The sequence below is a fragment of the Pseudophryne corroboree genome, chromosome 5 (assembly GCF_028390025.1).
Source record: "Pseudophryne corroboree isolate aPseCor3 chromosome 5, aPseCor3.hap2, whole genome shotgun sequence".
Lineage (NCBI taxonomy): Eukaryota > Metazoa > Chordata > Amphibia > Anura > Myobatrachidae > Pseudophryne > Pseudophryne corroboree.
In genome coordinates, this window is record NC_086448.1 from 5,143,870 (window position 1) to 5,159,701 (window position 15,832).

General features: G+C 46.7%; 1 protein-coding gene across 1 annotated transcript in view; it reads right to left on the reverse strand.

The window, feature by feature from the left end:
* PARP10 (poly(ADP-ribose) polymerase family member 10) overlaps positions 1-14,451 on the reverse strand; it is a 279,539-nt gene extending 265,088 nt beyond the window's left edge. Inside the window, exon 1 of the mRNA XM_063921070.1 lies at positions 14,290-14,451. The gene's annotated coding sequence lies outside the window, so the exon portion shown is untranslated. The remainder of the gene's footprint in view (positions 1-14,289) is intronic.
* Positions 14,452-15,832: the final 1,381 nt, after the last annotated feature.

Genomic DNA, 15,832 nt, shown 5'->3' on the forward strand with positions numbered 1-15,832 from the left:
CTCACCTGTACTGTAATATACCACCTAATAACCCACCCTCACCTGTACTGTAATATACCACCTAATAACCCACCCTCACACCCTCACCTGTACTGTAATATACCACCTAATAACCCACCCTCACACCCTCACCTGTACTGTAATATACCACCTAATTACCCACCCTCACACCCTCACCTGTACTGTAATATACCACCTAATAACCCACCCTCACCTGTACTGTAATATACCACCTAATAACCCACACTCACACCCTCACCTGTACTGTAATATACCACCTAATAACCCACCCTCACACCCTCACCTGTACTGTAATATACCACATAATAACCCACGCTCACACCCTCACCTGTACTGTAATATACCACATAATAACCCACACTCACACCTGTACTGTAATATACCACCTAATAACCCACACTCACACCCTCACCTGTACTGTAATATACCACCTAATAACCCACACTCACACCCTCACCTGTACTGTAATATACCACATAATAACCCACACTCACACCCTCACCTGTACTGTAATATACCACATAATAACCCACACTCACACCTGTACTGTAATATACCACCTAATAACCCACACTCACACCCTCACCTGTACTGTAATATACCACCTAATAACCCACACTCACACCCTCACCTGTACTGTAATATACCACCTAATAACCCACACCCTCACCTGTACTGTAATATACCACCTAATAACCCACACTCACACCCTCACCTGTACTGTAATATACCACATAATAACCCACAAATACACCCTCACCTGTACTGTAATATACCACCTAATAACCCGCACTCACACCCTCACCTGTACTGTAATATACCACCTAATAACCCACACTCACACCCTCACCTGTACTGTAATATACCACCTAATAACCCACACTCACACCCTCACCTGTACTGTAATATACCACCTAATAACCCACACTCACACCCTAACCTGTACTGTAATATACCACCTAATAACCCACACTCACACCCTCACCTGTACTGTAATATACCACCTAATAACCCACACTCACACCCTCACCTGTACTGTAATATACCACCTAATAACCCACACTCACACCCTCACCTGTACTGTAATAATAAGAATTTACTTACCGATAATTCTATTTCTCGTAGTCCGTAGTGGATGCTGGGAACTCCGTAAGGACCATGGGGAATAGCGGCTCCGCAGGAGACAGGGCACATCTAAAGAAAGCTTTAGGATCACCTGGTGTGCACTGGCTCCTCCCCCTATGACCCTCCTCCAAGCCTCAGTTAGGATACTGTGCCCGGACGAGCGTACACAATAAGGAAGGATTTTGAATCCCGGGTAAGACTCATACCAGCCACACCAATCACACTGTACAACTTGTGATCTGAACCCAGTTAACAGCATGATAACAGAGGAGCCTCTATAAAAGATGGCTCACTACAACAATAACCCGAATTTTTTGGTAACAATAATTATGTACCAGTATTGCAGACAATCCGCACTTGGGATGGGCGCCCAGCATCCACTACGGACTACGAGAAATAGAATTATCGGTACGTAAATTCTTATTTTCTCTGACGTCCTAGTGGATGCTGGGAACTCCGTAAGGACCATGGGGATTATACCAAAGCTCCCAAACGGGCGGGAGAGTGCGGATGACTCTGCAGCACCGAATGAGAGAACTCCAGGTCCTCCTCAGCCAGGGTATCAAATTTGTAGAATTTTACAAACGTATTTGCTCCTGACCAAGTAACTGCTCGGCAAAGTTGTAAAGCCGAGACCCCTCGGGCAGCTGCCCAAGATGAGCCCACCTTCCTTGTGGAGTGGGCATTTTAAGATTTTTGGCTGTGGCAGGCCTGCCACAGAATGTGCAAGCTGAATTGTACTACAAATCCAACGAGCAATCGTCTGCTTAGAAGCAGGAGCACCCAGTTTGTTGGGTGCATACAGGATAAACAGCGAGTCAGATTTTCTGACTCCAGCCGTCCTGGAAACATATATTTTCAGGGCCCTGACCACGTCAAGCAACTTGGAATCCTCCAAGTCCTTAGTAGCCGCAGGTACCACAATAGGTTGCTTCATGTGAAATGCAGAAACCACCTTAGGTAGAAATTGAGGACAAGTCCTCAATTCTGCCCTGTCAGAATGAAATATTAAATAAGGGCTTTTATATGATAAAGCCGCCAATTCTGACACACGCCTGGCTGAAGCCAGGGCTAACAGCATCGTCACCTTCCATGTGAGATATTTTAAGTCCACAGTGGTGAGTGGTTCAAACCAATGTGACTTTAGGAAACTCAACACAACATTGAGATCCCAAGGTGCCACTGGAGGCACAAAAGGAGGCTGTATATGCAGTACCCCTTTTACAAATGTCTGAACTTCAGGCACTGAAGCCAGTTCCTTTTGGAAGAAAATCGACAGGGCCGAAATTTGAACCTTAATGGACCCTAATTTTAGGCCCATAGACAGTCCTGTTTGCAGGAAATGGAGGAAACGACCCAGTTGAAATTCCTCTGTAGGGGCCTTCTTGGCCTCCCACCACGCAACATATTTTCGCCAAATGCGGTGATAATGTTTTGCGGTTACGTCCTTCCTGGCCTTGACCAGGGTAGGGATGACTTCATCTGGAATGCCTTTTTCCTTCAGGATCCGGCGTTCAACCGCCAAGCCGTCAAACGCAGCCGCGGTAAGTCTTGGAACAGACAAGGCCCCTGCTGGAGCAGGTCCTTTCTTAGAGGTGGAGGCCACGGTTCGTCCGTGAGCATCTCTTGAAGTTCCGGATACCAAGTCCTTCTTGGCCAATCCGGAACCACGAGTATAGTTCTTACTCCTCTCCTTCTTATGATTCTCAGTACTTTTGGTATGAGAGGCAGAGGAGGGAACACATACACTGACTGGTACACCCACGGTGTTACCAGAGCGTCCACCGCTATTGCCTGAGGGTCCCCTGACCTGGCGCAATATCTGTCTAGTTTTTTGTTTAGACGGGACGCCATTATGTCCACCTTTGGTTTTTCCCAACGGTTTACAATCAGGTGGAAGACTTCTGGGTGAAGTCCCCACTCTCCCGGGTGAAGGTCGTGTCTGCTGAGGAAGTCTGCTTCCCAGTTGTCCACTCCCGGAATGAACACTGCTGACAGTGCTATCACATGATTTTCCGCCCAGCGAAGAATCCTTGCAGCTTCTGCCATTGCCCCCCTGCTTCCCGTGCCGCCCTGTCTGTTTACGTGGGCGACTGACGTGATGTTGTCCGATTGGATCAATACCGCCTGACCCTGAAGCAGGGGTTTCGCTTGACTTAGGGCATTGTAAATGGCCCTTAGTTCCAGAATGTTTATATGAAGAGATGTCTCCAGGCTTGACCATAAGCCCTGGAAATTCCTTCCCTGTGTGACTGCTCCCCAGCCTCGCAGGCTGGCATCCGTGGCCACCAGGACCCAGTCCCGAATGCCGAATCTGCGGCCCTCTAGAAGATGAGCACTCTGCAACCACCACAGGAGGGATACCCTTGTCCCCGGTGACAGGGTTATCCGCTGAAGCATCTGAAGATGCGACCCGGACCATTTGTCCAGTAGGTTCCACTGGAAAGTCTTGCGTGGAATCTGCCGAATGGGATTGCTTCGTAGGAAGCCACCATTTTTACCCAGAACCCTTGTGCATTGATGCACTGAGACTTGGTTCGGTTTTAGGAGGTTCCTGACTAGCTCGGATAACTCCCTGGCTTTCTCCTCCGGGAGAAACACCTTCTTTCTGGACTGTGTCCAGGATCATCCCTAGGAACAGAAGACAAGTCGTCGGAACCAGCTGCGATTTTGGAATATTGAGAATCCAATCGTGCTGCCGCAACACTACCTGATATAGTGCTACACCGATCTCCAACTGTTCCCTGGATCTTACCCTTATCAGGGAATCGTCCAAGTAACGGATAACTAAAATTCCCTTCCTTCGAAGGAATATCATCATTACGGTCATTACTTCAGTAAAGACCCGGGGTGCCGTGGACCATCCCTACGGCAGCGTCCGAACTGATAGTGACAGTTCTGTACCATAACCTGAAATACCCTTGGTGAGAAGGGTAAATTTTGACATGAAGGTAAGCATCCTTGATGTCCCGAGACATCATGTAGTCCCCTTCTTCCAGGTTTGCAATCACTGCTCTGAGTGACTCAATTTTGAATTTGAACCTCTGTATGCAAGTGTTCAAAGATTTTAGATTTTAGATTTTAAAATCGGTCTCACCGAGCCGTCTGGCTTCGGTACCACAATAGTGTGGAATAATACCCCGTTCCCTGTTGCAGGAGGGGTACCTTGATTATCACCTGCTGGGAATACAGCTTGTGAATGGCTTCCAAAACTGCCTCCCTGTCAGCGGGAGACGTCGGTAAAACAGACCTTTGGAAACGGCGAGGGGGATACGTCTCGAATTCCAATTTGTACCCCTGAAATATTACCTGAAGGATCCAGGGGTCTACTTGCGAGTGAGCCCACTGCGCACTGAAATTCATTGAGAACGGGACCCCACCGTGCCTGAACTTGTAAAGCCCTAGCGTCATACTGAGGGCTTGGCAGAGGCGGAAAAGAGTTTCTGTTCCTTGGAACTGGCTGATCTCTGCAGCCATTTTCCTCTCCCTCTGTCACGAGCAGAAAAGAGGAACCCTTTTGTCCGCTTGCCAACCAGGCCTGCGCCTGATAATACGGCGTCTTATTTTGAGAGGCGACCTGGGGTACATCCCCTCTTTTAAGGCAATACTTCCAAATGCCGTTTGGAATCCGCATCACCTGACCACTTTACTGGTATAATTGGACAACGCACTTATACTTGATGCCAGTCGGCAAATATTCCGCTGTGCATCATGCATATATAGAAATGCATCTTTTAATTGCTCTATAGGCAATAATATACTGTCCTTATCTAGGATATCATATTTCCAGTCAGGGAATCCGACCACGCCAACCCAGCACTGCACATCCAGGCTGAGGCGATTGCTGGTCGCAGTATAACACCAGTATGTGTGTAAATACATTTTAGGATACCCTCCTGCTTTCTATCAGCAGGATCCTTAAGGGCGGCCATCTCAAGAGAGGGTAGAGCCCTTGTTCTTACAAGCGTGTGAGCGCCTTATCCCCCCTAGGGGGTGTTTCCCAACGCACCCTAACCTCTGGCGGGAAAGGGTATGCAGCCAATACTTTTTAGAAATTATCAATTGTTATCGGGGGGAAACCCACGCATCATCACACACCTCAATTTATTTCTCAGATTCAGGAAAACTACAGGAAGTTTTTCCTCACCAACATAATACCCCTTTTTTTTGGTGGTATTCATATTATCAGAAAAGTGTAAACTTTTTCCATTGCCTCAATCATGCAATGTGTGGCCCTATTGGAAATCACGGTTGTCTCTTCACGTCGACACAGGAGCCAGTATCCGTGTCGGCGTCTGTATCTGAGGTAACGGGCGCTTTAGAGCCCCTGTATGAGACGTCTGGACATGCACAAGCTGAGTAGCCGGCTGTCTCATGTCAACCACTGTCTTTTATACAAAGCTGACACTGTCACGCAATTTCCACAGTACATCCACTCAGGTGTCGACCCCCCAGGGGGTGACAACACTATTACAGACACTCTACTCCGTCTCCTCATCATTTTTCTCCTCATACATGTCGACACAAACGTACCGACACACAGCACACACACAGGGAATGCTCTGATAGAGGACAGGACCCCACTAGCCCTTTGGGGAGACAGAGGGAGAGTTTGCCAGCACACACCAGAGCGCTATATATATACAGGGATAACCTTATTTAAGTGTTTTTCCCCTTATAGCTGCTGTATTGTTTATACTGCGCTTAATTTGTGCCCCCCTCTCTTTTTTAACCCCTTTCTGTAGTGTAGTGACTGCAGGGGAGAGCCAGGGAGCTTCCCTCCAACGGAGTTGTGAGGGAAAATGGCGCCAGTGTGCTGAGGAGATAGGCTCCGCCCCTTTCTCGGCGTCCTTATCATCCGTTTTCTTGTATGTTTTGGCAGGGGTTAAATGCATCCATATAGCCCAGGAGTTATATGTGATGCATTTATTTTAGCCATAAAAGGTTTTCTAACGATTTATTGCGTCTCAGGGCGCTGCCCCCCCAGCGCCCTGCACCCTCAGTGACCGGAGTGTGAAGTGTGCTGAGAGCAATGGCGCACAGCTGCGGTGCTGTGCGCCTACCTTTATCTGAAGACAGGAAAGTCTTCTGCCGCCGATTTTTCCGGACCTCTTCGCTCTTCTGGCTCTATAAGGGGGCCGGCGGCGCGGCTCTGGGACCCATCCAGGCTGAACCTGTGATCGTCCCTCTGGAGCTAATGTCCAGTAGCCTAAGAAGCCCAATCCACTCTGCACGCAGGTGAGTTCGCTTCTTCTCCCCTTAGTCCCTCGATGCAGTGAGCCTGTTGCCAGCAGGTCTCACTGAAAATAATAAACCTAAACTAAAACTTTCACAAAGAGCTCAGGAGAGCCCCTAGTGTGCACCCTTCTCGTCGGGCACAGAAATCTATCTGAGGCCTGGAGGAGGGTCATAGGGGGAGGAGCCAGTGCACACCAGGTGATCCTAAAGCTTTCTTTAGATGTGCCCTGTCTCCTGCGGAGCCGCTATTCCCCATGGTCCTTACGGAGTTCCCAGCATCCACTAGGACGTCAGAGAAATACCACCTAATAACCCACACTAACACCCTCACCTGTACTGTAATATACCACATAATAACCCACACTCACACCCTCACCTGTACTGTAATATACCACATAATAACCCACAAATACACCCTCACCTGTACTGTAATATACCACATAATAACCCACACTCACACCCTCACCTGTACTGTAATATACCACCTAATAACCCACACTCACACCCTCACCTGCACTGTAATATACCACCTAATAACCCACACTCACACCCTCACACCCTCACCTGTACTGTAATATACCACATAATAACCCACACTCACACCCTCACCTGTACTGTAATATACCACCTAATAACCCACACTCACACCCTCACCTGTACTGTAATATACCACCTAATAACCCACACTCACACCCTCACCTGTACTGTAATATACCACCTAATAACCCACACTCACACCCTCACCTGTACTGTAATATACCACCTAATAACCCACACTCACACCCTCACCTGTACTGTAATATACCACATAATAACCCACACTCACACCCTCACCTGTACTGTAATATACCACATAATAACCCACACTCACCTGTACTGTAATATACCACATAATAACCCACACTCACCTGTACTGTAATATACCACCTAATAACCCACACTCACACCCTCACCTGTACTGTAATATACCACCTAATAACCCACACTCACACCCTCACCTGTACTGTAATATACCACCTAATAACCCACACTCACACCCTCACCTGTACTGTAATATACCACCTAATAACCCACACTCACACCCTCACCTGTACTGTAATATACCACCTAATAACCCACACTCACACCCTCACCTGTACTGTAATATACCACATAATAACCCACACTCACACTCTCACCTGTACTGTAATATACCACATAATAACCCACACTCACACCCTCACCTGTACTGTAATATACCACATAATAACCCACAAATACACCCTCACCTGTACTGTAATATACCACATAATAACCCACACTCACACCCTCACCTGTACTGTAATATACCACATAATAACCCACACTCACACCCTCACCTGTACTGTAATATACCACCTAATAACCCACACTCACACCCTCACCTGTACTGTAATATACCACCTAATAACCCACACTCACACCCTCACCTGTACTGTAATATACCACCTAATAACCCACACTCACACCCTCACCTGTACTGTAATATACCACCTAATAACCCACACTCACACCCTCACCTGTACTGTAATATACCACCTAATAACCCACACTCACACCCTCACCTGTACTGTAATATACCACATAATAACCCACACTCACACTCTCACCTGTACTGTAATATACCACATAATAACCCACACTCACACCCTCACCTGTACTGTAATATACCACATAATAACCCACAAATACACCCTCACCTGTACTGTAATATACCACATAATAACCCACACTCACACCCTCACCTGTACTGTAATATACCACATAATAACCCACACTCACACCCTCACCTGTACTGTAATATACCACCTAATAACCCACACTCACACCCTCACCTGTACTGTAATATACCACCTAATAACCCACACTCACACCCTCACCTGTACTGTAATATACCACCTAATAACCCACACTCACACCCTCACCTGTACTGTAATATACCACATAATAACCCACACTCACACCCTCACCTGTACTGTAATATACCACCTAATAACCCACACTCACACCCTCACCTGTACTGTAATATACCACATAATAACCCACACTCACACTCTCACCTGTACTGTAATATACCACCTAATAACCCACACTCACACCCTCACCTGTACTGTAATATACCACATAATAACCCACACTCACACCCTCACCTGTACTGTAATATACCACCTAATAACCAACACTCACACCCTCACCTGTACTGTAATATACCATATAATAACCCACACTCACACCCTCACCTGTACTGTAATATACCACATAATAACCCACACTCACACCCTCACCTGTACTGTAATATACCACATAATAACCCACCCTTACACCCTCACCTGTACTGTAATATACCAACTAATAACCCACACTCACACCATCACCTGTACTGTAATATACCACCTAATAACCCACACTCACACCCTCACCTGTACTGTAATATACCACCTAATAACCCACACTCACACCCTCACCTGTACTGTAATATACCATATAATAACCCACACTCACACCCTCACCTGTACTGTAATATACCACATAATAACCCACACTCACACCCTCACCTGTACTGTAATATACCACATAATAACTCACACTCACACCCTCACCTGTACTGTAATATACCATATAATAACCCACACTCACACCCTCACCTGTACTGTAATATACCACCTAATAACCCACACTCACACCCTCACCTGTACTGTAATATACCACCTAATAACCCACACTCACACCCTCACCTGTACTGTAATATACCACATAATAACCCACCCTTACACCCTCACCTGTACTGTAATATACCAACTAATAACCCACACTCACACCATCACCTGTACTGTAATATACCACCTAATAACCCACACTCACACCCTCACCTGTACTGTAATATACCACCTAATAACCCACACTCACACCCTCACCTGTACTGTAATATACCATATAATAACCTACACTCACACCCTCACCTGTACTGTAATATACCACATAATAACCCACACTCACACCCTCACCTGTACTGTAATATACCACATAATAACTCACACTCACACCCTCACCTGTACTGTAATATACCATATAATAACCCACACTCACACCCTCACCTGTACTGTAATATACCACCTAATAACCCACACTCACACCCTCACCTGTACTGTAATATACCACCTAATAACCCACACTCACACCCTCACCTGTACTGTAATATACCACCTAATAACCCACACTCACACCCTCACCTGTACTGTAATATACCACATAATAACCCACACTCACACCCTCACCTGTACTGTAATATACCACCTTATAACCCACACTCACACCCTCACCTGTACTGTAATATACCACCTAATAACCCACCCTCACCTGTACTGTAATATACCACCTAATAACCCACCCTCACACCCTCACCTGTACTGTAATATACCACCTAATAACCCACACTCACACCCTCACCTGTACTGTAATATACCACATAATAACCCACACTCACACCCTCACCTGTACTGTAATATACCACCTAATAACCCACCCTCACACCCTCACCTGTACTGTAATATACCACCTAATAACCCACCCTCACACCCTCACCTGTACTGTAATATAGCACCTAATAACCCACACTCACACCCTCACCTGTACTGTAATATACCACCTAATAACCCACCCTCACACCCTCACCTGTACTGTAATATACCACCTAATAACCCACCCTCACACCCTCACCTGTACTGTAATATACCACCTAATAACCCACACTCACACCCTCACCTGTACTGTAATATACCACCTAATAACCCACACTCACACCCTCACCTGTACTGTAATATACCACCTAATAACCCACCCTCACACCCTCACCTGTACTGTAATATACCACCTAATAACCCACCCTCACACCCTCACCTGTACTGTAATATACCACATAATAACCCACACTCACACCCTCACCTGTACTGTAATATACCACATAATAACCCACCCTCACACCCTCACCTGTACTGTAATATACCACCTAATAACCCACACTCACACCCTCACCTGTACTGTAATATACCACATAATAACCCACACTCACACCCTCACCTGTACTGTAATATACCACCTAATAACCCACACTCACACCTGTACTGAAATATACCACATAATAACTCACACTCACACCATCACCTGTACTGTAATATACCACATAATAACCCACACTCACACCCTCACCTGTACTGTAATATACCACATAATAACCCACACCCTCACCTGTACTGTCATATACCACATAATAACCCACACTCACACCCTCACCTGTACTGTAATATACCACCTAATAACCCACACTCACACCCTCACCTGTACTGTAATATACCACATAATAACCCACACTCACACCCTCACCTGTACTGTAATATACCACCTAATAACCCACACTCACACCTGTACTGTCATATACCACATAATAACCCACCCTCACACCCTCACCTGTACTGTAATATACCACCTAATAACCCACACTCACACCCTCACCTGTACTGTAATATACCACATAATAACCCACACACACACCCTCACCTGTACTGTAATATACCACCTAATAACCCACACTCACACCTGTACTGAAATATACCACATAATAACTCACACTCACACCATCACCTGTACTGTAATATACCACATAATAACCCACACTCACACCCTCACCTGTACTGTAATATACCACATAATAACCCACACTCACACCTGTACTGTAATATACCACCTAATAACCCACACTCACACCCTCACCTGTACTGTAATATACCACATAATAACCCACACTCACACCTGTACTGTAATATACCACCTAATAACCCACACTCACACCCTCACCTGTACTGTAATATACCACCTAATAACCCACACTCACACCCTCACCTGTACTGTAATATACCACATAATAACCCACACTCACACCCTCACCTGTACTGTAATATACCACATAACAACCCACACTCACTCTCACCTGTACTGTAATATACCACCTAATAACCCACACTCACACCCTCACCTGTACTGTAATATACCACCTAATAACCCACACTCACACCTGTACTGTAATATACCACCTAATAACCCACACCCTCACCTGTACTGTAATATACCACCTAATAACCCACACTCACACCCTCACCTGTACTGTAATATACCACCTAATAACCCACACTCACACCCTCACCTGTACTGTAATATACCACATAACAACCCACACTCACACTCACACCTGTACTGTAATATACCACCTAATAACCCACACTCACACCCTCACCTGTACTGTAATATACCACATAACAACCCACACTCACACTCACACCTGTACTGTAATATACCACCTAATAACCCACACTCACACTCTCACCTGTACTGTAATATACCACCTAATAACCCACACTCACACTCACACCTGTACTGTAATATACCACCTAATAACCCACACTCACACCCTCACCTGTACTGTAATATACCATATAATAACCCACACTCACACCCTCACCTGTACTGTAATATACCACCTAATAACCCACACTCACACCCTCACCTGTACTGTAATATACCACCTAATAACCCTCACCTGTACTGTAATATACCACCTAATAACCCACACTCACACCTGTACTGTAATATACCACCTAATAACCCACACTCACACCCTCACCTGTACTGTAATATACCACATAATAACCCACACTCACACCCTCACCTGTACTGTAATACACCACATAATAACCCACACTCACACCCTCACCTGTACTGTAATATACCACCTAATAACCCACCCTCACCTGTACTGTAATATACCACCTAATAACCCACACTCACACCTGTACTGTAATATACCACCTAATAACCCACACTCACACCCTCACCTGTACTGTAATATACCACCTAATAACCCTCACCTGTACTGTAATATACCACCTAATAACCCACACTCACACCTGTACTGTAATATACCACCTAATAACCCACACTCACACCCTCACCTGTACTGTAATATACCATATAATAACCCACACTCACACCCTCACCTGTACTGTAATATACCACCTAATAACCCACACTCACACCCTCACCTGTACTGTAATATACCATATAATAACCCACACTCACACCCTCACCTGTACTGTAATATACCACATAATAACCCACACCCTCACCTGTACTGTAATATACCACATAATAACCCACACTCACACCCTCACCTGTACTGTAATATACCACCTAATAACCCACACTCACACCCTCACCTGTACTGTAATATACCACCTAATAACCCTCACCTGTACTGTAATATACCACCTAATAACCAACCCTCACCTGTACTGTAATATACCACATAATAACCCACACTCACACCCTCACCTGTACTGTAATATACCACCTAATAACCCACACTCACACCCTCACCTGTACTGTCATATACCACATAATAACCCACACTCACACCCTCACCTGTACTGTAATATACCACATAATAACCCGCACTCACACCCTCACCTGTACTGTAATATACCACCTAATAACCCACACTCACACCCTCACCTGTACTGTAATATACCACATAACAACCCACACTCACACTCACACCTGTACTGTAATATACCACCTAATAACCCACACTCACACTCTCACCTGTACTGTAATATACCACATAATAACCCACACTCACACCCTCACCTGTACTGTAATATACCACCTAATAACCCACACTCACACCCTCACCTGTACTGTAATATACCACCTAATAACCCACCCTCACCTGTACTGTAATATACCACATAACAACCCACACTCACACTCACACCTGTACTGTAATATACCACCTAATAACCCACACCCTCACCTGTACTGTAATATACCACCTAATAACCCACACTCACACCCTCACCTGTACTGTAATATACCACCTAATAACCCACACTCACACCCTCACCTGTACTGTAATATACCACCTAATAACCCACACTCACACCCTCACCTGTACTGTAATATACCACCTAATAACCCACACTCACACCTGTACTGTAATATACCACCTAATAACCCACCCTCACCTGTACTGTAATGTAATATACCACATAATAACCCACACTCACACCTGTACTGTAATATACCACATAATAACCCACACTCACACCTGTACTGTAATATACCACCTAATAACCCACACTCACACCCTCACCTGTACTGTAATATACCACATAATAACCCACACTCACACCCTCACCTGTACTGTAATATACCACCTAATAACCCACCCTCACACCCTCACCTGTACTGTAATATACCACATAATAACCCACACTCACACCCTCACCTGTACTGTAATACACCACATAATAACCCACACTCACACCCTCACCTGTACTGTAATATACCACCTAATAACCCACACTCACACCCTCACCTGTACTGTAATATACCACCTAATAACCCACACTCACACCCTCACCTGTACTGTAATATACCACCTAATAACCCACCCTCACCTGTACTGTAATATACCACATAATAACCCACACTCACACCCTCACCTGTACTGTAATATACCACATAATAACCCACACTCACACCCTCACCTGTACTGTAATATACCACATAATAACCCACACTCACACCCTCACCTGTACTGTAATATACCACATAATAACCCACACTCACACCCTCACCTGTACTGTAATATACCACCTAATAACCCACACTCACACCCTCACCTGTACTGTAATATACCACATAATAACCCACACTCACACCCTCACCTGTACTGTAATATACCACATAATAACCCACACTCACACCCTCACCTGTACTGTAATATAATATAATAGACGCTGCAGGATATATAATAATCAGTGAGACACAACTTACATCCTGCACACTGGCAGCACCCGGTTCCGGGCTCAGGGTGAGAGGAGGGTGAGTGGCGGGTGAGCGGGCAGTAGAGAGCGGGTGGAGAATCCGGGTGACGGGAAAAACGGAAATAGAGAAAGTAGAAATGAAAGTGAAACTTAATGAGGAGGAGCCGGGGGCAGTACTGGGGGAGGGGGCAGTACGGGGTGTGCCGGGGGCAGGACTGGGGGAGGGGCAGGACTGAGGGGTGTGACGGGGGCAGTACTGGGGGAGGGGGCAGTACTGGGAGAGGGGGCAGTACGGTGTGTGTCGGGGGCAGTACTGGGGGAGGGAGAAGGACTGAGGGGGCAGTACTGGGGGAGGGGGCAGTACTGAGGGGTGTGACGGGGCAGTACAGGGGGAGGGGCAGTACTGGGAGAGGGGGCAGTACGGTGTGTGTCGGGGGCAGTACTGGGGGAGGGAGAAGGACTGAGGGGGCAGTACTGGGGGAGGGGGCAGTACTGAGGGGTGTGACGGGGCAGTACAGGGGGAGGGGCAGTACTGGGAGAGGGGGCAGTACGGTGTGTGTCGGGGGCAGTACTGGGGGAGGGAGAAGGACTGAGGGGTGTGACGGGGGCAGTACTGGGGGAGGGGGCAGTACTGGGGGAGGGGGAAGGACTGAGGGGTGTGACGGGGGCAGTACTGGGGGAGGGGGCAGTACGGGGTGTATCGGGGGCAGGACTGAGGGGGGACGGTTGGTTATAAATCCGAGTGGGAGAAAGGACCATCTTACGTCACCAGGGGGAGGAGCTACGACCGGGATACTAAAGATAGTTGGTGCCGGGGACAGTAGAGGAAGTATCCCGCTGACCTAGCTCCTCCCCCTTGCGTTTTGGCACCTCCCCCTGACGTAAAAGGTCACTTAGGCCACTTGAATCATCTACCCTGAGCGGAGAGGCTGTTGTGGTAGAGGGGGGCAGTACTGCCTGTATATAATACATACCCGCATGTATATACTGCTGCCCCTGTGTATAATACCCACATGTATACACCGCTGCACCTGTATATAGGCCCTCATTCCGAGTTGTTCGCTCGCAAGGCGAATGTAGCAGAATGTAGCGTGTTACACACGCTAAGCCGCCGCCTACTGGGAGTGAATCTTAGCTTCTTAAAATTGCGACCGACGTACGCGCAATATTGCGATTACAAACGAGTTAGCAGTTTCTGAGTAGCTTCAGACTTACTCTGCCTGTGCGATCAGTTCTGTGCTTTTCGTTCCTGGCTGACGTCATAAACACACCCAGCGTTCGCCCAGGCACTCCTACCGTTTCTCCGGCCACTCCTGCGTTTTTTCCGGAAACGGTAGCGTTTCCAGCCACACGCCCCTAAAACGCCGTGCATCCGCCCAGTAACACCCATTTCCTGTCAATCACAATGCGAACGACGGAGCGATGAAAATGCCGTGAGTAAACTTACTTTCTTCATAGCAAAGTTACTTGGCGCAGTCGCAGTGCGAACATTGCGCATGCGCACTAAGAGAATTCTCACTGCGATGCGATGAAAAACTCCGAGCGAACAACTC